The sequence below is a fragment of the Leptidea sinapis genome, chromosome 23 (assembly GCF_905404315.1).
Source record: "Leptidea sinapis chromosome 23, ilLepSina1.1, whole genome shotgun sequence".
In the NCBI taxonomy this organism is placed as follows: domain Eukaryota; kingdom Metazoa; phylum Arthropoda; class Insecta; order Lepidoptera; family Pieridae; genus Leptidea; species Leptidea sinapis.
Genome location: NC_066287.1, coordinates 5,026,713 through 5,053,694, shown reverse-complemented (window position 1 = coordinate 5,053,694; position 26,982 = coordinate 5,026,713). Strand labels below are relative to the sequence as shown.

General features: G+C 36.9%; 1 protein-coding gene across 1 annotated transcript in view; it reads left to right on the top strand.

Annotated features, from left to right (window-relative positions):
* LOC126971287 (talin-2) overlaps positions 1–26,982 on the top strand; it is a 121,693-nt gene continuing 94,711 nt past the window's right edge. The window contains exons 1-2 of the mRNA XM_050817512.1: positions 1–168; positions 14,053–14,189. The gene's annotated coding sequence lies outside the window, so the exon portion shown is untranslated. The remainder of the gene's footprint in view (positions 169–14,052; positions 14,190–26,982) is intronic.

Below are 26,982 nucleotides of genomic sequence, written 5' to 3'. Positions count from 1 at the left end.
CTAGTGTGAACTTTGTCTCAGTGTTTGACACTTTGAAAAATCATTGTCTACGTTTTCGCCAGATGGCAGTGTACTCGTGATGTTGTTGCATACCGTAGGGCGTGAGAGTGCTTGTGTAAAGATTTAAGTGTTTTGTGATGATACAGTCAATTAACAATAGTAAAAACGGTAAGCAAATCATCTTGTTGCTATCATTTAACTCGTAGAATAATCGCAACTCCCGCCATTATCTCGTATTCCTGTAGGAAACAAGAATCCATACATCTGTCTGATCAGAGCTATAACCCGACCAAAATGAGGTTACGCTAATAGGGTTACTTTAACATCTGTTCCTGGTGTATTTAAATAAGTCGGGTTATATTCCCGCCATCTTGTACGGAGCTTTCAGGATTCCGTATAAATAAAATATCGATCTTTTTATTACTGTTACCCCAATTTTGGCTTTCGTCTTGTATTAAACCAGGTAATTGGCGTAGAAACTTCTTCAAATAACAATCGTTCCTATTCATTAATGACTCATACACTTCGACATAATATTATTTCCAGGAATTTCGACATTCCAGAGCATTTATTGTACATAAGAGAGGGATTCTAATTTCTCTAAGAATAGATCTATTAGTAGCTTTAGCTCTCATCATTTATAAACTTAAATATTTATGTTAATGTCTTGTTTTTCTGAGGCTGTTTGTCTTGGCCTTGTAAGCACCTACATAAACCCATATAGCAGTGACATCAGATTTTTTAAATAGAATTACTGTCATAATAAATCGAGAACTCAATGTTTCAGTTTTAAATATGCTGGTTGTATGGTTTATCTTGAACTAATTACTTAAACATGCCTGTACACTGGGGTCCAATAGGTATTAAATAAATAATATGTCAGAGAAAGAATCATTGATAATTTATTGTTTTTTAAACTTTACTATATTGCTTTCGAAAAAGACTATTTACCTTTATATTATATTATTGAATGACATAATTTTTTTTACCACTTTCATACTGAATGATATAGTTGGCACCAAGAATGACACCTGAAAACATATATCTAGTTTCTTTAATATGTTTAGTAAAATTAAATACAAATTAAATTTAAACAAAACTTCTTATCTTTTCTTATAATCTGTAATAATAATACATAACATTAATTACATTATTACATAAATGCTTAAGATAATCTCTTCATTGTGATATACCTAGTTCTCTGAACTCTTGATGAGTTAATTGATTTTTGTTATGAGACAACAAACAATGGTTCAAAAAGACGGTAGACTGTAAAGACTGATGGTGTAGTATTGACATTACAGAAGAATATTATGATCACCTACCATCAAGTGATGAAGCTTTCTTGTCTTTAAAGATAAAAATGCAAATTCTTACAAGAATATAATATTATGAGATATATATATAAAATGTATTAGGTACCCAACATACAAATTATAAATCACTAGGTACATATAATAAAACAAAGTCTTCCGCCAGGTCTGTCTGTTTGCCACGCTGTTTTCACCAGTGAATACATTTTTGTATATATTTTAACGAAATTTGTTGGAGATGTAAGAAAAAAATAAGTCTGAATTAAAACACTGTCTAAACTAAAATTGGCAATTATAATGTGGTAAAGTAAAAGCCGTTTGTAGAAATATGATAATAAGCCTTATCATTTTCTATTGGCAAAACAGCGTCTGTCGGGTCAGCTAGTAATATATATATTTCTGATGCCAGATAAGGAAAACATTATCACATGATTAAATCAGTTATTACAATATGTTGTAGCAACTGAGTAATAAAAATTATAAATTATAGGCTAATTTGTAATTTTAAAGTAATGCAATAACTTGGACTTGTTTTTATGTTACTAAACAAATTGAAACAAGGTTGTGTTATAAGAAAAGTGCTTTGGAAATTTAATTTTAGCCTTCATTGATTTGTTAAAGCAGCTATAAATTGTAATTGTATTTATTAATTGGTGGACTGGACTATTAGTCCTGGTAAAAGATAGATGAAGGATACTACTTCTTAATGGGTTTAATTTTGTCAATTATATGGTTTTCTTCTAATGTAGCATCCAGGTTGTATGAATTAGTATAAAAAGTTAGAGACAAATTATATTTGTAATTATGCTCTATAATAACAAATAACTCTTTCAGTTAACCTTTCCATTCCGGGAAACTGATCTCATGGTATGCCTCACATCGGCATGATTGTGGCGCTCATGCAGCATTCTGTCAATGTGTATTATTTTACATGTATTATAGGTCAGAACTTTATGAGGTAATAGTGTGCCGTATGGCACTCTCGATACTCGATCTCACTACTGATTTCGGAAGTATAAATTTGCAATAAAATATGTTCTTCTTCAGTGTCTCCTGTAGCAAAGAGCTACTTTTAGTTGATATCGGCTTTCATAACCTTAACATCTTTTGTGGTCATTGGCAATGAAGTGAAGAACACAGTTGCATAATCTGTTGGCCAACCAGTAGATGTAAATTATTATTATCAGACACAAGTCCTGAGAGATATTTAAGAAATGACTAACACATAATATTGAGATTTTATGTTTGATCTTATCTATATAAAGAAAAGTGCAGATTTGTTTGAAAGTTTAACAAAATTAATATAAAAAAAACTTACAAAATTGCAATGCTGATGAAGCCATATCTCAAATGGCAATGTGTATTTATTGTATGAGGATGCGGCAGTAAAAATTATTTTGTTTGTCAATGGCACTTAGATGTCAATGCGCGAAACATCCTCAGTACTGGATAGAGAAGCAAGGTTGTGAGATCTGCACATTATGTAACAGTAAATCATTTTCCAAATTAAACACATGTATATAGGTGATTGATGTTGGTACTGACTATACTGAGTACACCCCAATTGACCATTTTCTTGTTCATTTTTAAATGTATTGAAACAAATAATTTAATTTATATTTTATATACAATATATTTTTATGGTTTCATATCAGACCCATAAATGCTATCTCCATAAATCTATTTGGCAACTAGACGGGACTGAAGTTCTTAAGGTTAAATAAGGTTTTTTGTCTTAAAGATAGAAACCACAAAAACCAAATAATAATAATCACCAATCTTTTGCCGAGACTAAAAACTATCCACTTCCATTAATTTATGTCTAGATAGAGTCTTTTGCTATTAGACAACTGATAGAAACAGGCCAAGGAAATTAGTTTAGTGTGTGTGACAAGCTACGTCTTACACTCGCGATTTTTATGACACTTAATGTGCGTGAATTGCTCAAAATAGAGGTTAGTTCTAAAGTCAATTTTTTTCGACATTTTCCGTGTCTCTGTAGTAGTCTATCTGTACATATAAACAATCTAAGATAATTTTGTCTATATTTGGCTTCCTTGCAGAAGTAGTACCCATACCAGTCTATTACAAGCAGTGCAACCGATATTAATGTTTCAGTGAGTAAATTTAATGCTAAATACTAAGACTATGTCTCAGGGTGATGAGCAAAATCACATTTCTGTATGAAGTATGGGTTTTCAAATGAGTGGTCCTCAATTGTAGTATGCAGGGTGTGTCACTTTCCATCAATAGAACATCTTGGTCATGTCATCACTTGTTATCAATCCTACTAATATTATAAATGTGAAAGTTTGTATGTCTGGATGTATGTTTGAACTTCTTTAACGCAAAATCTTCTGAATAGATTTTGATGAAACTTTACAATAATATAGTTTACACACCAGAATAACATATAGGCTATAATTTATAAAACTATAGTGTGAATTATACAAAATATAAAAGAAGTGTGATTGTTGCTAATGAATACAACTAGTGCCATCTCTTATCAACTAGCAAGCAAAAGATCAATACAATTTATATGGCAAAACAACGTTTGCCGGGTCAGCTAGTGTAATATAATGTGATGTGTGACTATAGCGTGTGTCAGAAATATTGCGTACGGATGAGGCAACGGTAGCGGAGGCCTGCTAAATATAAACAGTGGTTCCTTATGTGTGTTCCACATTGTTTGTAAAGCTGAGCTCGTTATCGTTCCCATTTCATGGAACTGCGAATTGCGATACGATATTCTCTTATGTCGTCATTTTCAGACACTTTGGTTACTGTGACGTCGCAAAGCAACTTTGCCAGTGCTCAAGTGTTCAAGCTGTAGATTCAACCACTTGACACAAGGGTGTGAAACTGGAATATCGAAGTTGGCCTCGATAATGCCCTCAATTAAAGAACGGGTCCATATGGTGGCGGCGAGGAGGACGGAACTGGGTCGAGTCTCGCCGATGCAACGCATTTCTTAATACTTTCGAGAACATTATTTTTGTTGAATAATTTCCTCACGGTTATGTTTTGTTTGAAGATCGATATTAGTATCATAATTATTAGTAATTGCATCCAACAAATACAATTTATCAACTACTAGCTGTTCCGACAGACGTTGTTCTGTACATAATAAATAAAATACTGTTTTTTATGAATTTGTCAAAAATATTGAAAAACATCAAGGATTATTTCGTGAAATATGCCCCCTGTTCTTATATTGAAATTGTTTCACAGAAGAACTGTTAAACCGTGCGTCACTAAATTCTCTCATAGAAAATATGTCCACACAAAACAAATATTGTAAATAACAATAATTATGGCTCCCAAATCGAAATAAAAACTATCCTATCTCTCAAGTTCGACTAAACTGCACTCCATGAAGTAATCCCCATTAAAATCCCATAATTAGTTTAGGAGTTCACTGGGAACAAACGTCAAGACTCTGGGATTATATATATTACTAGCTGACCCAGCAAACGTTGTATTGCCGATATTAAAATCGCGATACAAAAGTAACTGTTGATCGTAGATGGGTGAAAATTTGAAGATGTATGTATTTTTTAATGCCGACTCATAATCAAACAAATTAAAAAAAAATGTCAAAAAAATTAAAAAAACACCGCGACATGAGAATTTTATATAGAAAGATACATGTAATAATGTGTTGTTAGCCAGTGTTGATCCGTATCAGTTTCAAGTGAAGTGAATGAGTTAATTGGCGCTATGTGCTTCGTGTGTGTCGCCTAACTTGGACACGCACCGTTGTTCCGGTACTTCTTTACGAGGCCGGTCCTGGTCCTGGTCATTTTACGAAATACGCGCTGCCAATACAACTTTCTTAGTAATAAATCTATCAATAATTTCGTAAAAATTATACAAGGCCCCACTCTTTTAATCAAACTATGGTCCATCCTTACTGAGCTACTTCGTTCGTGTATTGAAATGAAATAGCTTTCAAAATCGTGTTCTTTCTTTACCAGCCGGTTAATCCTTATTGGTATAATCACTGTGGCGATTAAAGCAATCATCAGCCGACCCGCAGGCCTTCGCCTTTTGTAATGGGCGGAGGCTGCCGCTGTCACCACTGGAATCATCAGCATGTTGCGATACGTTCTCTAATAAATAATGTGCCATAAAATATATTGTTGGCATTGTATAGTTCCACTAGCTCTATTATGAAACACTAGCTGACCCGACAGACGTTGTTCTGTTCATAATAAAAAAAAACTCTTGTGGATGGAATTTTGGAAAATCCGTTCTTAGCTGACGTCTACTCGGTGACAAGAATATTCCTACCAAATTTCAAGTCTTTAGCTCAAATGGTTCCAGAGATATCGTGACATTCAAACAACTATAAATTATTGTATTCCGTAGAGCTACAAAATTGTCTGATCTGAAATAAAACTGGAGACTAAATACGTACGCATGGTCTGGCCGTGTGACGAGCAACAATCCACATTGTGGATTACACCGTATAGAGATCTAGTATGAAGATCGACTTCCTACTGTCTCGCTCTGTTCTACCAGTTACTTCGAAAACAATTCGCTTTACCCATACGCAATCACATACTTAAACTCAGCTTACTAAGCAAAACAGTTCTAACAATCGCAGGCTTTTAATAATCGTAAACAAAGACGATGAAGAAAGTATCTTAAGAGTGATTATTGAATGACATTATAAGAGGAAATCCTCTGTAAGAATGGGTGAATGGAGCTCGAAGATAGTACCACCCGGCAAGGGCAGCCTCGCTTTCTCTCGCTCAGAGATTCTACAGGTGAACTCGTTACGACCTGGAGCTAATTAATTGCCGCATTGAGTTGATCCGGAAACGAGTTGCGTTTATGAAAGTGTGCTCGCACTGCCCTTAATATCTGGTGAGTAGGCGCGCCCCCGCGGTCCGCCTGCCGTGGACCTACTAGGCCACACGCCTACCTCTCTAGGGCTCAACTTGTGACATTTACGTAACATGTACAAGTGACATGTTTATAGTTTTAAGAGTAGCGTTTAGAGGGAGTCAAAACTTTGATGTCGCTTCATTAACTTTATATTACCTAATGTATCACATCTTCTTTCTTTAAAGTTAATCTAGCGATCAGATTTAACACAGGTCTGCCTAGCTTTTTTTAACGGCTCATAAGTTCATAGTACATAATTGTAGGATAGTTACGTTAAACGCAATGCGAACATTCATAAGAAGAGTCGTGGATGATTGTAGTACATTTCGGTTTCAATTTGTAATTTTGGTACTAATGGCTGAGCCTCCCAAATAACGGATAAGAGGATGCAGTGCATTCCTGACAAGGATCCTCAGGGACTTTGTTAAATTCATGAAAAATGTCGGTCTAAGGGCTTGTACACAAAACTGCGATGCGACGTCGCATCGCAAAAATCTGCGAGCTGCCTCTACGCATCGCAAGAACTTGCGAATTGATTCGCATCGCGCATTACTGTGATGTTGCGTCACACTTGTTGACGCAATTTTCCATTTTTTCGGTTTTCAAAGCTTTATATTTTTGAAGAAAATAGTTTCCATCGGGATTCATAATAGTAATAAATGGATGAACCCAAAATCTTCTTTGTTTCTTTTTCCTGTATCTCCTAAGCAATAATAAAAGTGCACACTTCTTTTTACGATCCATGTCACGACCTAGTTTTCAATTCAAAATACGTTTAGTACGGTTAACGGTCGTCGAAGGAATGGTCACCCTGTGAGACGCCTTGCCGCACGAAATCGCATCGCAGTAATTCGTATCGTTATTTTCTGCGTTGCGAATTCGCATCGCGTCACATCGCAGTTTTGTGTACAAACCCTAAAGAAGATAAGGTAGCAAGATATATATCAAAAAAGTATCGTTCGTCCCTAATAACTAGAAAAAAGATTGAAAATACAACTTTGCATAATATAATAATTATTGTGGTTGTGGTAAATAAATAGCCGGCGAGTCTGCCGCTATCTTAGATACATTTCGGTCAAGTACGTGTCGGCCTCGCTCCCAACACTACGCATGCATTTCACCAACAACCTTCCCAATTGGTGGGACAATACAGCATCCTGTTAAGATTTTAGGCAAGTAGAAAGTACCATCCTTCTTAAAGTTATTGCTCAGTTTCGAGAGATGGCTGCGTTAGTAGACGTCGTACTATATGCGTGAAAAAGTTTTGTACAGAATGACTTCTCTATCTTTCTTAAATCAGAAAACCCCGAATTATGTAGGTAGGTGTAACAATTTCCAGCGAATACATTACGGATTGGTACAATAAGGTCATAAGTGTATCATTACGAATATATTACCGAACTAACATTGGCCGCTTCAATGAAAAGTGAGTCTGTATTTGGTCACGCACCTCAGCGCGGATGACGTCACCCATCGATCAGCTGATGTCATCGTGACGTCACTCCCGTCAACCGCAACGATAGCTGCCGAAGGCCGTATAGAGTTTGGTTTTCTTGAATTTGTTAATTATATGTGGGTTGTGTGTCATAAACACTGAGAATAGAGTTTACAAGGATTTTGTATAGAACGAGGTGATACTAGGGGTCGCCCACAAAACGTAATTCGACTGTAGATTTTTTAATGAAAATAAGGGACGAGACGATCAAGACGTTCAGCTGATGGTCTTTGATACGCCTTGCCCAATATAATGCAGTGCCGCTCAGGATTCTTGAAATACAAAAAAAATCTGAGCAGCACGACAATTGCCCTCGTCACCTTAAGAGATAAGATGTTAAGTCTCATTTGTCCCGTTATAATCACTAGCTGCGGCGCCCTTCGGACCGAAACAATAATATTTACACATTACTGCTTCACGGCAGAAATAGGCACCGTTGTGGTACCCATAATCTAGCCGGTATCCTGTGCAAAGGAGCCTCCCACTGGTAAAATCGTTATTTATAATATGTTGTGTATGATAAATACCCGCTACTTATCGTAATCACAACAATATTTTTTGAGTTGAGCTTAAGCTGTTTTTTTATTATACGCGTACTAAACAAAAACAGTGTAGAAAACAACTCTAAATAGTTTACGTGAGTTTGTTCGTTAAGTTTCCACACTATAACTTCGCAGTTAATTACAATGGGGCCCCGATAATTAAGGAATTGCTAATAGACTTACGGCCGATCCCAATATTCAGTCTATCAAGAGATAGTTACGATTTTTGTCTCAAGTTCTTACTTATCGTTGACTTTTCTGTCCCAATAAACTTATCGACGTTTACTCACTTTATCCGTACACGCTGTTTGTCAATGGGACGATTACCAGCTATTAGAAGTTTGTATGGAAATTGCAATTCACGCGTCCCAATATAAGGCGATATAATGATATAACAGCTTCAGATTATTGACCACTAATTACTAACAGTAGAAGGTAGTAATTTATCTCTATCTGTAGATAGTATATTGGGAACGGCCGTTAGTTCTGCACCATACGCGGTTAAAGATTAGATAATTAATTGACATAATACGGCGCGACTAGTTTACTTTAGTAATTTTCACAATATTATCTGTGGTATATTGTTATGGGGAAATGCAGCCGATATTAATACCATATTTGTGCTGCAGAAGAGGGCTATTCGCGCTATAAACTAGGTAGAGAATCATTAGGAGAACATTTTTAAAAGAAGCTAGAAACTCATCATAATGTTAACACGATGAACGAACATAAACTTGTTATGCCTACTACTCTGTTAAGTCGACTTAGTAAGTGTTTTTTATTGGGCGATGTATATGCTTTTTCAACATGATACCCCATCATGCTAATAGAAATTTGTCGGATATTAAGTTATTTAAGCAAATATACTTAATAACCATTTAAAAAAATTAATAACAATAACTCCAATTTTGCACTTTTAATGTAGAATTTGACAGCCCTAAAATCGTGTCATATCGAAATTTGCCCCAGCGTCTCAACTTTAAATGGGAATCAAACCCGCTACCGTCAGTAAGCAATAACCGAGTAGCAAGTAGCGGTTCCGCGTTGTCGCGTGCTCTATCCGTCGTGCTCGCAGTGATAGCAGCCGCGCGTGCGATAGCGCCGCCGCTAGGGCTGTCACCACCATACAATTATTATTATTTACAAAAATTGATAAAAAAATAGGCGCTTCAAGCTTCGTAGGGTTGTGTACATAAATACTATAATAAATCACACTGCAAAATTTGGACTGTTTTACTTTTTTTTTTTGTAAAAGTTTTAAGCTAAAATAAATAGTGGGCGGTAATTTTATTGAGTGTATATTATGTGCTTATAATGATTAGATGATTTATTTAGAAATATGTTATTAACAATCGTTGTACGTACACTGGTACTGGTTAGGAATACTTACGTTATACAATCTTGAATATATTTGTATAGCTAATGTTGCCAGATCGGCAGTTTATACAAATAAATGTTACGTTTAATATTATAACCATTTTTGTATTCAATACTTAATTAAATATCCCGTACAGTTAGTACCTACACAGAAAATTCTTACAAAAAATGCTGTATTCAAACATACTAAGAAGGTAGGCTCTTTTTACCCACACAAACCTTCACCCCCTCAAGGTATGATATCCGGCTTTTACCTTTCTCCATATGAAATTTCATCTAAATCGATTGTGATATGATGAATTCGTGTGACACGTAGAAAAATCCTCGTGGCATCGTAAACGTTTAATCTTATTTTAGGGATAGATTTTTTTTTTGTTTATAATTAGTAAGCCAACGTTGCATACAAAAATAATCCTTATTCTAAAGCACACTCTTAAATATAAAAATATAAATTGCATGCCGCACTTATAGGCTAGTTAGAAAAACAAGACATTTTTTTTAAACTTTTACAAAAAAAAACATAGAAATTTAAACAACTGAAAGTAATAAAATTAAAATACAATATGAACTATTAAATACCTCAATGTGAGAGTAGTAATAAAACTAGAAGAAGAAAAAAGAAATCACGTACTACAATATTAAAACTCAAAGAGGCTAGTTGGTGAATTTTTTTTTTAAATATTTGTTTAAAATATACTGTGATCGTCAGAAATGAGTAGGTGACAGCCCTGCTACGGATGCTCTATGAATAATGCAATAGTTGATTAGTCACTTGTGTAATAAATATGTACAACATGCTGCACATTCATAACGAATTGTTGATAGTGACCATAGAGTACCTACCTCCCGACTCCTGAGTGCCGTGCAAGACGAGAGAGTCCATAATGCAGATTGCTAAGAACTTTAGTTTAAATGACTGTAACAGCTTGTGAAAACGTTGAAAAAAAAATGGAGGTCGACAGTTAAACTCTATTTTGAGCAATGCACGCCACACTAAGGCCCGGTGGATACCAAAGCGGAGAGGAGAGGAGATATTGTGTTTTAATAAGCAAACAGATTTCGTTATTTCTACATCTTAGACTCCGCTTAGCTTCGGTGGAAATGGGTCAAGTCTGGGTCTTCTTCTTCTATAGATTTTTGTGCAGCGTCGAGCGATTAAGCGGAAAATAGGCGGGCGGCCAAGCGGCGCCTTATCCGGAATCTATGTTTCCTTCGGTAGTTTAAATATTGAAGAATTAATTGTGTTCCTTCAACCTCTAATTCCTCTTCCTCAAGCAAGTTAAAATATTACTTTTGTAACCACTTGACATCTTGCTTTCGAAGAGATTACTCGACTGACATTGCTGTCACAGCTCACATCTCGCACCTCTCTTTTCCGCTTTGGTGGATACCGGACCTTACACAAAGTGACATATACAAAATCGCGAGTGTAAGACGTAGCTTGTCACGCACACTAAAGTTATAATAATAATAAATCATTTATTTAAATAAACCTGGCCTTGTTTTTATTTGTTAACTTACAGCAAGACGCTCTATCTAGAGATTCGAGACGGATAAGTAAAATTTCTAATTTTTAAATATTCTTATATATTATAACGGGGAAAACGGGCAAGATTCTGACCTTGTGGAAAGTAAAACAGCAGCTCTATAGTCTATACTATATTATGTTATAGAGTCTATAGCAGGGGTCTGCATGTAGTTTTAGGTGGGGTCCGGAGACTGTGGGAAAATTGTAACGAGGTCCAGAAAGAAAACAACGTTACCTATTTGTTGTATGATTTCAAAAAAAATTGTGAATTATAAATAAAACACAAGTTCTAAAATTTATGTGAGAGACTGCGCCGTCAGTCTTGAGCCAGTTTTTTATAGTTTGGTTCTCGAGAAGAAAAGCAAATTCGAAGTGGGCATCCGTTAATCTCGAACTATACATATACAATGTGTCGAGCCGAACACAGTTAAATTTATAGCGAGTTTTTTGCAATTTTCATATTTCGCTTTTAAATATGAGTTTAATAAATAAAGGTAAACGTATTTATTTGTACCTTCGCGGTGCGCCTGTTGCCGACCCTTGTTCTGTAGTACTAAAGGTCCCCAAGTACACGACACGAATACAGGTGCCGACAGATGATTCTATAAAGTGGCTGTGTCACGCAAAAGTTAAGAGTCCGGGTGACCTATGCCTTAAAATTAAAAAAAAAATATCTTTCCTTTAATTGCTAACATATTAGATTTGATATGAGGAATTTGCTTAAACAATTTTTTATTTTTCAAGTACTAACCCTCACTTCTGGGGTCAAATCAAATCAAATCAAGTCATTTAATTGCATAGATTGAGTGGGTACATTGGTGTTACATTATAATCATAGGTGCTAACAATCTGCCGGGTAGGCATGCAAAAATAATATTTTACAATTCTTACTCTAAGTTTACCGTGAAAAACAAACAACATAAAAACCAAATTATTCATAAAAGTCTATCCACCATAATATTATAAAAATGTGAAAAATAAATATTTGAAATATCTGAATTAACTTATTCTAATGACTATACATTCGTGTCTGTTAAATATTCTTTAACTGAATAATATTTCTCCGTCATTAAAAATTCCTTAATTTTATTTTTAAAAGAGTTAATATTTAAGTTTTGGTCCGCTAATGATGCTGGTAGATCAATTATACATAACAAATTTGTAACCAATATTTATGAACGATACGGGACTCGAACGCTTGGCTCAGTTGGAAGAAGGCTAGGACGGAACCCGAGCGGTCGGGGTTTCGTTACAAATTTAATAATTTGTGTTTCGATATAAAAAGGCGCCGAGTGCTATCGCTCGCAATTTTGGTGAGTGTTAAAGTGTACTAGATTTGATACACGTGAGGTAGTAACTGAGCAGCGTGGTAGTCGCTGTAGACGTAGACACGTAACATCTCCCGGCGCCTCGGCCGCGTCTCCTCCCGACTCGGCGACGCAGGGACGCGGCCCTCGGCGCCGGGATGCCTGGCGCCGACACGGGCGGGAGCGGGATCCGCCGTGGAGGTGTCGCCGAGCCCGATATTGATACGGTGACCTACTTCTGTCGACTCCACCGTTGATGGACGTGTATGAGGCCTTCTATTTAGCTCGCAAACCTATTCGCACAATGGATAACCTGTGTGACAATGACAATGTGACAACTGACAACCCAACACCATTATGTCTTTATATTGTTGAATGATTACGGCTTTTATTAATCTTATCTTTGTAATTACGGACTAGTAAAAAAATAAGGACTCCGTGTCACCTTACATAACAGTGTAGCACCAAAACAAGCCGATTAACGTGTAAATACATAGCCCCACGCACACACTTACACTACTTCAGGCCGATAGGCGGCCATTATGAGAATTGTCATCGTCTGTGACAGATCAGTTTGCGTCTCAATAAAATATTAAAAAAATGCCGTCTTGCATTGTGAAAAAGTGTAAAAACTATACTTTATAAGTATTTATGGCCATATGTGATTATTTAAGGGAGAAAAAATTGTGTAACTAGTATCCCCCGTAACCGTACACACACTAGCATAAAGGTGCTTCACTAATGCTAATATCACGGCGCGGAGTCCTTTTTTTACTCGTCCGTGCTTTGTAATATATAAACAAGTTTTGTCTCATTTCAGTCATGGTTTATAATAATATCGAAAATCTTTGCTACGGACCCCGCCATTACCATAATTCGTAAACTAATTACCTACTTAGTGTAATTTCGGAGTTTATAGATCGATACACGAAATTGCTATTTAAAAAACTCTTTATTTCATTCACTGACAACCCTCCTGTATTTTTCTAATGTAGAAAACTTGTAATATTATCTGTTCTGGATAAACTTGAAACATAATAGGGAAATAGTTGGTTCTTGTCACATGCAAGTAGTGATACATTTCTGTAGGACTTCAAAACAAAATTCGATTTGAATTTGTCCGTCTGTATTAAAGTTTTAACATCATCATCTTCATCATTTCAGCCGGAAGACGTCCACTGTTGGACAAAGGCCTCCCCCGAAGATACGATAATGAAGTGTCTGTCATGCTTTTTTTTAAAGTTTGGGGGGGGGGGGGGGTCCTGTCATAGTCAAATAGACTTTTATAACTAAGGATAAAAATGAAATTTTGTAATGCTCCTTAAGAAGTGTGCAAATTTTAATATTGAGATTAGTGAAACTTCGCTAAAACATTCTGTTAAAGGAGAACGTAAATATTGTTTGTTCCTGAAACTTGAAAAATATGTAAGAGTCACGATCCATGCGATGGAGTTGGGGCTCACCAATTTCACACTCCAGACCTTTCTAATGCTTACAATAACACTTACATTTTCTGTTTTTTTCCGACCGATTATTAAGACCATATCCTTATGTTTGTATCGTATCAAAAATCACTAATGATAATGTTTGGTTACAGGTAATGAAATGTGACTTGTATGACACGCCCACTACCAACTGCCCAGCTGTGCCTCCAGATTGACAGACAGACAAACGCAACACACGAGTGACGTGCCGCGAACGATACTTAACGAACCACGAAACTATTATTATTAGGTGAGTAGAAACAGACTTGGTCTCTCTGCCTTTTGTTTTCAGCATCTGTTAAAGCAGCAGACTAAAGAATATCTAGTATAGAAGTTCCACGTAGCTAACACCTTCCTTTTAAACAAATACCTACTTTAGCTGCCCGTTAATAAGATTGATTTTAAGTCGTACCCATTTCGCGGCTGCGGTGGACTCACGGTACATTCATAAATTAATTATAATCCATGGCAGGTTTCGTATTGCGCCTTAAGAGATACAGTTATGTGAGTGACAGACGTACGAACAGTGGCATCTATGTATTTCACAATAAGGATCCTGTAACTGAACTCTTGAAACAATACCTTTTGGAACTTGAATTGGATTTAAAATTTCTTCACATTTTACTTTAGGAGCGAACCTTAATAAAATCGCCTTCTCTCTACTCAATGTTGCCATTTGCAAATGGCGACAAAGGTGTTAACCTTAAATAAAACAAATAAATAAACAAAGCACGCAGACTAACACAAAGTGTCATACAAATCCCGAGTGTGTCCTGACCTGGTTTTATCGGTTGTCTAACAGCAAGAGACTATCAGGACGTATAAATCATCTAAGAGTAACACCTACAAAATCAAAAGCTCATAATGAACTATGCCCTTCCGATCCCACCATACAGTTTGCATTGCATTTTTGCGAGCTAACCCTCATTTTTCGACAGCTTGTGATACCTGACCGACTCCTTTCCATGACCATTTCGGACGTTCTTGTCGTTGGTGATTTACTTTTCAAAAACGGTTGGGTTTCATTACGTCTCAATAAAAAATCGCAAATGATTACAAGGTTCATTAGGGTTTCTTTCAGTGGCACCCAAATATCGAGCCTTATCGAGTGAGTCAAAACTATTTTGTGGCCAATCCCTAGTTCTTCAGCGATGTCGTAACTACTGATATGCCGATCTGCTTCACTTTTTGTCGTGGCGTCCATTTACCAGTAGGTAATATGGCGACGTGAGCGAGATGCATCTTTCACATCGCACTTCTGGGATTGAAATGCTTGAACCAACTTTGTGCTTCCTACTGACACTGCATTAGGTCCGTAAACGTCACAGGTTTTTTTCGTGGCTTGCTTTGCCTTTTTTCCTTTTTGTAGTAATTGGAAATTGTATCGGTTTTTTTCATTAGATTCACTCATTTTGACAGTAAATGATAGATTTTAATGTCGCCTTAAAAATGTCAAAAGTTATAAATATTACTATTTACCACCGCCCTCAAAAAGGCTGAGCTAATGAGAAGTAACAAGAAGTCATTGTCACTCGTTCACTGTAGGTCGTCCATAAGTCATATTTCGACTATGATTCATAATTGTTTTCGTGATTAGGTAATTATCCCTAAAGACTTAATTATCCCTAATGGGTTTTTTATTGATCAATAGCTAAGAAAAGTCTCAGGCATTTCAATAAATCATCTGCCATTTATTTGACGTTCAGACTTTAGTCTAACATTGTTAAAAATTAAGCTAACAATGAGTTATTAAGAATTTCTTATAAGTTACCCAGCCGCGTTAAGTAAGTCGCCCCACAGGTGACCACCAGAGAGTAATAAGGGGTTTTGTGTAAATCGGAATCGCGAACATGAAACAACGCGTAAGCATGGTGGGTGTGTTTTAGTATATTATCTAACAGCGGAACACATCTACAAGTTGAAAAAACGCTTCTACTCCATGTAAAATGTCACAATACCAAATCTCAGACTCATTGCGTTCATTCGCTGAATGTATCTGATCCAAACTTATCGTAATATGTATTATTATATATACATAAAAATTGCGTTAACGTAATAGTTGTGTCAAGAAAGAAAATGGCCGTTCGGTTGACGGATGCAAGGAAAAAATATGGAGTTTTTTTCCGAGTAATTTTACCTAAGGTTAGCTTATGTCGTGTGGAGCAGTCACAGCAGGGAGCCGGGGGTAGATGCTTGCTGAGTCTTACTGTGTCTCCATAATCCTACAGTGTGCGTAGGGACAACTTTTTATGGGATTTCTACAAAAAATATATTTTTTTTATGGAAGAAGAGAACAATGAGCGTCCTCGTCATCTGATGGGAAGTGGCGTGTGTGAATGTGTGTGAAAGCCAAGAGATGCTTGAAGTATTGCCGTCTTCTATTTATGGCCCCCATTTTCTTCGAAGCCAATTTGGTATTCCCTTCCAGAAGACCGCGGAATTTGCAATCGAGATTTCAAGATGCAGTATTACGATACTAGGCGAGGCATTAGAGGAAGTGTTATCGAAGAGCGGTAAAACGACAAATGCTATTTTTAGTTGTTAATGCGTTACTCGAGTATTCGAGGGATTAAATTTGAACATGTTCATTGTACCTCATTCCCCGACCTTCTCCAGAAAGAACTCGATAGAAGAAAGAGGTTTCATCCGCCACTGCGGTTTACGGCGTTGCGCGAACAAGAAACCATCATGGTGGATATAATCGGCGTCTCCAATACTGTCATCTGCATAAAAATGCATGCTAGAGATATATGTCATGGAATGCAGAAGAAACATTTTTGGAGAAAGCATACAGCCTTGGGGAACTACAGTGCTTACGATTTTCGATTCAAGAATTTTCCCTCAACAATCCTGTCCTGTACGCCGTGACGACGCTGTTTGTCCACATTCATAAACTCTCGGGAAGCCCAAATGCTGAAAGTTTAGAGAGCTCTTCTGCCTTGCTTAGATAGCGGCCGCCCATTGATGTGTTAGGTATACCAGAGATACCACGGCGAAAGCGTTAATGTTGGTCGAAAGACTGGAGTCACTTTCGCACGATGCGTGCTTTTATTAAAACGTCTACATTCTGAGTTGAGATACAGTAGAGTACTATAATATATAGATTATAGAAGCGATCGGTATCAATTGAGCCGAAACTAATTGTCTCCCTTTCCCGATTGAAATTCATATGCTATAGGCTACGTTACAAACGGGTCACTTCCCTTTTAACAAACATTTTTTTAATTTTGGTACGAGTATGACTGGTCACCGACGACTTTCTCAGAGATTATTGGGTTGACAAATTACCTCTCAAGGCTGAATTGAAACTTTGCTCTGACAAATGACTTGGCGGTAAAAACCCGTTCTAAACCAGAGTATTCATTAAAACCTTATGTATACAAAGAGCTTAAATAACCAATAACCGTAAAATTTCATTTCATGTAAAAATATAGAATAAAACCGAATAAAAAGTAGTCGATTTATTTTAAATAAAAATAAAGGACGAGATGCGCAGGACGTTAGCTGATGGTAATTGATACGCCGTGCCCATTACAATGTAGTGCCGCTCAGGATTCTTGAAAAAACCCTAAAATTCTGAGCGGCACTACAATTGCGCTCGTCACCTTCCGACATAAGATGTTAAGTCAGAAATTTCACTAGCTACGGCGCCCCTCAGACCGAAACACAATTATGTTTACACAGTACTGCTTTACGGCAGTCCTATGCAAAGGAGCCTACCACTGGTAGGATGTACTTTAAACGCTAACCGGTTAAGTTTTTTCAAGCTTTGATAAATTTATTTACGGAAATGTTTTTCCAAATTAAGGTGGAAAATAGAATATATTCCCTCTAAAGCCCTCAGCAATCATCACACATAGTAGTGTTGTGTGTAATTTGCACAAGCACTTATCCCGAGGTACTGGTGGTGCTTGTGTCCCGACTTCTGTTTGCACAAGTGCTTCATTCTGGCGAGTGGCGAGAGGCGCGCTCGATACATCACTTGGAACAATATTGATGTCCTAGTATTATCGCATTTGTTACATTTGATGACGTGTTCACATTACATCAAACACTTAGCGGGGATAACACTGGAAGTGTGGGCTTCGATCACTTCGTTAATCCATGTTTCTCTGTCAAGATTGTGATCCAATGGGAAATGCGAAATTAGTATCAAATACTAATACATAACTTAAATGCTGAGTTAGGCTATATAAAATAATGTGAACTTTAAATCTAGTTTATCTATAAAGTATATTATCTGAAAGAAAGATTATTTTGTATGAACCCGTTTTGACGTATATAATAGATATTGCTCTTTTAAGATTTTATGCAATTACCACAAGTGTCTATAATACCTAAGTTATCACCTTATTATATAAATAAAACTAGCTGACCCGACGTACAGAGAAAATATCATTATACGTAGGTACAATGAAAATCTGGATTTAAAAGAGTGGCAATGAGTTTTTTTGCTACTTCTTCTCATTAGCTCAACCCTTTACGAAGAAGCGGTAGATTCAATAAGAAAAAAAATTTTTTTTTGACATTCATAATTAGTGTCATTTCCTTGACTTACATGAATAAAGTGATTTTGATTTGATTTGAACAACTGTATATACTAAATACAATACTGTATTTTATGATTTTGTCAATAATATTTCATAACATCAAGAATTATTTCGTAAAATATGCTCCCTGTTGCTAGAATGAAATTGTTTCACAGAGGAATTGTCAAACCGTGCAATAAATTCTCTCATAGAAAATATGTCCATACAAAACAAATATTGGAAATTAAGTAACTAGCTGATCCGACAGACGTTGTTCTGTTTACAAAATTAAGTTTATTTTTTACCTCCTGAGAAAGTGAGAAACATATTTATTAATAAATTCTAATTAGTTATTCTTTTTAAACTATTCTTTCAATATGATCTCTAATCGACGGGGAACTCGTCAAAGGAACAACAACATTTTTGTTTTTATTTAATTCCGAGCATTTTCATATTTATTCACCTTTTAAACCTTCTCTGGACTTCGACAAATAATTCAAGACCAAAATTAGCCAAATCGGTCCAGCCGTTCTCGAGTTTTAGCGAGACTAACGAACAGCAATTCATTTTTATATATACAGATAGATTATTGGTCCCAAATTGAAATAAAAACTATCCTATCTCTCAAGTTGGACTAAACTGCACTCCATGAAGTAATCCCCATTAAAATCCGTTCATCAGTTTAGGAGTTCACTGGAACTACATAAATGTTAAGATTCTTTAGTAGTTGCCTAAACTCCTTCCATGTATTTTCTATGTGAGTACAGTAAGGAATTTGGTCCTTTATTTAAAATTATAAGCTTTCTACCAAATTAGGTAGTTGAGGTAATAATTATGTAATATAATGTAATTGTATTGCTCGGTAGTAGATGTCTTAGCTAAGGTCAGCAGTAATGCCATAAACCAAACCATATAATCAAGCAACCTCGTATACTTTTTCGTAGGCTGGGTGCTCCGGGATACCTAAGACCGACAGACATTCATCAATTATATAATATATAGTGAATACTTAAAAAAATACTATAGGCGTGTGATTTGCTCTCCCGCAGCCGTTGTGCGTGATGTAGCGAGGGTCGCTCGGTGCACCTCGCTTATCCCATTATAATCATGTCTGTTTGCTTTCCTACAAATACAATTAACCCCTTGCGATATCCCAGATATAAAGTTGCGGCCGCATTCACAACTATCAGATGTTTTCTTAGCAAATGGAAAACACAATTACGACGTCAACCGCTAAAAGCCCGCCATTGTTGCGACCCTTTCCTATCGGTAACATCGCTGATACAATCGCGCTGTCAACGAGCGCCACCCCTGGCCCGTCTTCGCGTGTTACTTCCGCGTCATTGCTCTCTCCGCTACCTAAATAGCATAATTATTGTAACTCGTTTTAGATCATTCAAACTCTGTATCGCTTCTGTAGCCACCCCTATCGCTACTTTATCGCTTTACAAACTGTTTATTTTTCTCTATTGTGAATTAATTAGTGTCGTTTCATGACGAGTCCCTCTAATTTCTAAAATAATTATTATCTCACGAAGCTTAAAAACTTCTAAAGAATAATCAAAAATTTTTTGTATTTCTATTTGTAAAATCTCTTAAATATATAGAATTAATTTAAGAAAAAGATTTCTACATTTTGCAATTCGATTGCGTGCAATTTATTATTATTATTATTGACAGTAATAAAAGTGAATCTGATAAAATTGATGATACATTTTTATTGCTGTTGGCCGAAGCTCGTAGGCAGTAAATTTATTCGCGACATGATAAGGGGATTAATAACTCCCGCGGCTCTACTCGAATGCCCCGCGTCTTTGCTCCGATTCGAATCAATAAACAAAATCACGAGCGCCGGAAATCCGAGCGGAGTCCGAGATGCATTTCCATCTTTCAACCGTCTTTTCACCCTCCGAATTTTCCCCAAACGGCCTTCCTCTTGTCGTGAGTGCGAGGGGGACGCAACACTGCGAGTGCGCCTGCGCGAGCGGACCCTCCAAGAGGATTCGAGATGGTCCATAGTAATTGTGAGTACGAGATCCTGGCGTGTTGCCGGGAAGCTGTACATTCCTTCGTGGACCATCCACCGGCGTGGTGGTCCCGCTCTCTCAGTCCCGGGGAAATACTGCTGCACTCAACACCTGAAGTATAAACTGCTTGGTGCATACCAGGGTGCCTCTTTAGAGCCGCACTTTTACATTGTCTTTTCTTGGGGCTATCAGACAAAAGCATTTCCTTATTAAGGCACTCTACCAACTACTATGTTAAAATTATTCAATAATTATCATCCAGTTTAAAGCAGAAATTAATACAAGCCAGGGAGTGAGAGAGCGAGAAGGGATCCAGTATTTTTTAAAAGTGGAAACGAGACGTCGCGATGAGGCAGCGGTTCCGCTTGAGGTAAGTGCCACTTGTTAGGCCACGTGCTCGCCGGTTACGAACGCGGATTACTTACAAGAGTCTCGACTCGAGTATTACGCTGTTTGATAACGTTTCTATGAATGAAGTTAGCACCGTTGTAAACTATTTATTGTTGTAACGTGTACAGATATCTTTTCAAGCGTGTTTGAATGATGTAGATGAAAGTTTTCTGTGAAATCTTTGATTTTCAGAATGCGATTTTGGTTTGTTGTAGAATCTTATTTGATGTTATTTCAATAGTAACCTAATATTGGCATCGTTTCATTCGATTTACTGAATTGCTTTGATTCAGAGATTGAATAAAAAATAAAATTTTGATATTTTAATAAATATAATTTTACTGTTTAAATTAGATACGTAAACTTTACTACTTTTGATGGGTTATTTTAATGATAAAACATTATAAAGATGACTGAAAAGTGCCTGTAATTTTGGGGTTACCAAAATAAAACGAAAATTGCACAAATAATGTGGATTTCTATTGGTAACAGAATCATCAAAATCGGTTCAGTAGGTCCAGATATATAGTTTAGATTTTATGAAATCCTTTTCAACGTAAGGATACCTACAGTCGGTTAAAAATAAGAGATTGTCCCGCTGTATTCCTTTCGCTATTTCTTCTCAGCTCATGAGTCATGTCTTCGTAGTGGTTGTTCAATTTCAAGTCGATGTTTCAAAATTCAGGTCGAAGACGTTCAATAGATTTGAACCAAATTTGAACTTCGGCCGAATTTTCGGTAAAATTAAAAATAAAAATTTTGGTATTTATTCGCTTCCATTACAAATATTTTTAATTTATAAATATTTGCAATAGAAGCGAATAAATGCCCAATTTTTGGTTAAAAATATATTCAATGCCGGCTAGATTATGGGTACCACAAAGGCGGCTATTTTTGCCATGAAGCAGTAATGTATAAACATTACTGTGTTTCGGTCTGAAAGGCGCCGTAGCTAGTGAAAATACTGGGCAAATCAGACTTAACATATTATATCTCAAGGTGACGAGTGCAATTGTAGGGCCGCACAGAATTTTTGGGTTTTTCAAGAATCCTGAGTGGCACTGCATTGTAATGGGCAGGGCGTATCCTGCTCGTCTCGTCCCTTAATATCTATTTATATTATCAGTTCAGTAGTTGCCGAGCCTCGGCAACTTCTGAACCGATTTGAATAATTCTTTCACAGTTGGGACAGCTACATTATCACCGAGTGTTATAGAGGCTATATTTCATTTTCAAAAAATTTGGGATCCCTACTAAAAGTCCAGTAATGTAACCCAAGGTGTAAAAATACGTACCTACGCGAACGACGTCGCGTTATATCAGCTAGTACTAAAATAAAGCGAAGAAATACCGAATTTTTGATTTTTACCGAAAATTCGGGATTAATAACTGCCGCGGCTCTGCCTGTTCAAATCACATTCGGTCCACGTGTAATCAAGACGCTTCAGTCTGTTGAAAGTCTTCGACTTGAATTGTAATAAATACATTAGTTTGTCACTGAACACGGGACAATAATAACTGGATTAGTGCACGCCACTGTTGATTAGCGTCCCACAGTGAGCGACGGCGCAGCGGGCGCGGGCCGTCGATGGTTGAGGAGGAGGAGCGCCAATTCCTCCCATTCAACTCCATTTCATCAAAAGTGTTCGTTTGTTTGCTTGTTAGTTGTTACACCTTCATGACTTAATCACTCAACACTTCTCGTAGAAGATGAACACTTGATTCCTTGTCAGCGTATGTAAATGAGATAGCAATAGTCTGTGATGCTTCTTATGTTTTCATATTTTCGTTCTGGACGATTTGTATTTTAATAAATTCAAATTTCAAATTCAAATTAGACTTATTAGATAGTATATATTGTAGTGTGTCTCGCTTACTCTCAGTACCAATCTAATTTATGTGTCTCTGTCACATAATTATTGTTATTTTATAGTAGTAGGGATTTGTTGCATCGATATCAAATATCCAATAAACATAGTTCCTAACTTGTGTATAGTTACAGAAAAACGGTGCCTTCAAAAAAACAAGCGTATACACCCACAAAAAAGGCTGGCGAAAGCTCTTATCACTGTTCTAGCATTGTATTACTGTGGGCGGCGGTGATCACTTACCATCAGGTGATTCGAAAGCGTCCTCTTGTTCCTATTCTATGTTTATAATACTTTAGTATGGCGGCGGGCGAATATGAACTAAGATCTACCACTATGTATCTGGTTACAGAGGTTTCGACCGAGGGTTGGTGCAGCTTCAATTGACGGTTTAGTAAATCAACATAATCTGTTGAGTCAATATAAACATATTAGCCCGAGTCCCCTATCGACTGACCCCCGCCAGCCCGAGGACGTAGTCCCCTAATTTGCTAATTGAATACAATATCCGATTTCGTCGTGACCGGATCGCGTGACGACTTCCGGTCGCCGCGCCGGATGTATCGATGACGTGGGGCTCTTGCCGCCTCCTTGGATTCCTCTGTGCAGCTAGAGTTCCCCCTACCGTTGTCAGCACTCATTCAAACTTCTCAGTTCTCGGCCGGTGTTTAACATCAAAAGTTCGCCTTACAGAATCATCATATTCTTTTTTACATTGATACTACTGGACCCGACAGACGTTGTCCTGTACACACGTCTTAAATTTGAAAAATCGGTCCAGCGTTAGGAGGAGTTCACCAACATACATATGAGAATTATATTATAAGGAGGGAATTGAGAATCTAAACCAATCTCAAATTCACTGGAACACACAAAAGATCATCAAAATCGGTCCAGTCGCTTAGGGGTTAGTTCAATTGTGAATCTAAACCATTCTCGAATCCACCTTAAGATACACAGAAAGTTTCACTCAGTTAATTTACAACAAAAGAAATTATTTACCATAGGAAGTGACAATAACATGACATATTGCAACAACAATTGACAAACATCATGAACCTGCATTAGTTCGTAAAGGAGCTTTAACGTGGGGAGAAGGATTGATAAGAAACTCCTAGCCCATATTTTCAAAATCAGTCAAGAACCATAAATAATTCTTCTATATAATCATCTATACAATACTTACCGTTCTTTGTCAACGAAGCTATAATATATATTTTTTAAATTTGTGCTCAGTGAGTTCCTGTATACTGTCTGGTATTTTATTCTAAAATTGAATACCAAAGCCTAAGAAAGAGTCCTTAACACCCTATCGAACCTTTAACACGGCACGTTAAGTTCTTTCTTTAAACGAATTCAATACATTTTTTTCTTGAATACAGTAGTAATATTAATTTAATTTTATGTGTTGTAAGGGAATGGTAAGGATAATTATCAACTCGATTTTTTCCGAGCCTCTTGGGGGCATATTATATAGTCTACGCGGTGTGTTGTACCCGCAGAGGTCTCTATCCTAGCGCCCGGTTTAAGTCTTCTGCCATGTCCTGACGTAAAACAAGAAAGGATCCAGAACCTCGACAGTCGAAGTTGTTACCCTTAACATAATCAGTGAAGCAGCGGGCCGGTTCATCATAAAATAACAATAAAATAGTCTCCCTTGCGACGATGTTAAATGCATGAGCAATAACTTTCGGTCCCGCGCTCTGATTCTGACGTAATGCTCGGCTCGCGATGGTTTCTTTGAGTTTGATAACCCGAAGGATTTAGTCGTCACCAGCTTAATTTTTTATGACATGAAGCGCTGGACAGAAACCGGTGGAGGCAGATCATCCGATCCAGATGCAACCCTAATGCGGACTACGATCCTTCCTTTAAGCCCAAGCATCTTTTCCACGCAACGTAAGTTTACATCCTTATCCGCATAGTCGGTTCTCCCAAATAAATATATTCGTTTATGAACTCCACTTTCTCATCATTCATAGTTACGGAATCGATTTAATCGAATCTAATAATAATAAATATAAAATTGTAGTTAAATTGTCCCAAAATATGGGGAAATGATGAAAACTCTTTAAAGCTACACTCTAAAGACATCTTCCAGTGACGGGTTTCACGATTAATATCGTTCGACCAATAAAATCTACATGAACAAATTTTGTTGTAAAAAATGCTCTGTTTTACTTCATATGGAAGTAAATGAGTACTATCAGCAAATAGTACGTATCTTCTTCTCGTCATACTTGAAAGTACGTGTCTATAGTAATGGCTTGAGTCTAGTCTGTTCATCAAAGTACCCTCTCACCATATTGAACCATTAAAATTCCGGTGCAACGAAACGTTCACTCCAAATGTCGTTTATGCAAAACTGCGCACAAATAACTGACGGTTATGGACATGGGTGCCTTAATGATCGCACAATAACTCGTTGAGTGATGGAGATCTGCTGGAAACCCTTCGCGAGCTCTAGGGCGGGCACTATAGTCGTCGGACTTTATGTGGTTTTGAAATGATTGGATTTTTATTGCGATGACGTGAGGGGGGAGGCGTTTATTGGTCTTGTTTTAATTATTGCTGTTTATTGGATGCAGAATTAGGCTCTCCGGTTAATGAGACTCTTTTTATGGAATAGGTAGACAAACTAGCGTACGGGTAACCAGGTGTTAAGTGATCACCGCCGCCCACATTCTCTTGCAACACCAGAGGAATCACAAGAGTGTTGCCGGCCTTTAAGGAAGGTGTACGCGTTTTTTTTTAAGGTAGCCATGTCGTATCGTCCCGGAAACACCGCACAAAGAAGCTCATTCCACAGCGTTGTAGTAGTTGGAAGAAAGCTCCTTGAAAGCCGCACTGTGGAGGACCGCCACACATCCAGATGGTGGGGATGATATCCTAACTTGTGGCGTGTCGTGCGAAGATGGAGTCTGCCGCTGTTGCGATCAAGCTCATCTTAATTAATGTTATGTCGCCTGAGTTGGTCCATGGGGCTTACTTGATGATAGTAAATCTGCTCCGCCTATTACACCATAATTATTATTTTGTACATACAAATTGAAACTTTACATGTTTTTTTTTTTATTATAATAAGTTACGAGACGAGCAGGATTTTCAGCTGATGGTAATGGTAAACGCTCTGGATTCTTGAAAAAACCCAAAAATTCTTAGCGGCACTACAACTGCGCTCGTCACCTTGAGACATAAGATGTTAAGTCTCATTTGCCCAGTAATTTCACTAGCTACGGCACCCTTCAGACCGAAACACAGTAATGCTTTCACATTACTGCTTCACGGCAGAAACATACGCTTTTGTGGTACCTATAATCTAGCCGGCATCCTGTGCAAAGGAGCCTCCCACTGATAAAGTTATGTTGTAGTGCAATAAAGAATATTCATTCATGATATATTATATTACGATACGGATGCGATACTATTATTTAATTAATTTTCACTGCGAGTAATTCGAACAGTCGGCATTTAGCAACATTAGCATTTTTTGTATTTTTTGAATTGTACTTCATTATATTCATTTAGTTTCTGCACTGTTCCTTCTCGAGAGCGACATTTAGTGCCGGCCGTCTGGGTGATTTAACGGACGACAAAAATACTTATTCGGTACGCGATCATCCTAGAAAATTGACTTATTAACGTAATGTTGTTACTTAAAGTAAAAAATAAATAAAATACACCTTTATTATTACTGCTAAATTATTATCTTTTCTTATAAATAAAACTTAAATTAACTTAATTAGTAATTTGTCTTTCGTTAAAGGCCTCCTCTAATGACTTCCACTTTATTCGGTCTCTAGCTACTCTCATTTAGTCTGGTCCTGCTATCCTTTTTAAATCATCTTCTCCCACCTTCTAACCTGTCTACCTTTCCTTCGTTTCCCGTCTCTTGGATACCATTCTGTTACGTTTCTTGTTCACATCTCTTTCTTTTCCCTCAGAATTTGTCCAGGCCATTTCCGCTTTAACTTATGACACATCATGTGTGCGTATTTGAATTTTGTATGACTCTTAATTTTCTCTTACTTTACTTTCTCTCGTCGCCTAACTCCAATTACGCTCCTTAATTTTTTTCTGAGAGAGCGTCTGTTAGAGTCCAAGTTTGATATTTCGTTTTTCATGATTTCACTCAAGTACCAGTTTCTTTTCCAAGTATTACAAATGCGTTTATTTCTTTCTTTATGTTGTTGTTTTCAGGAGTTATTAACTGTCCTAAATAGATGTAT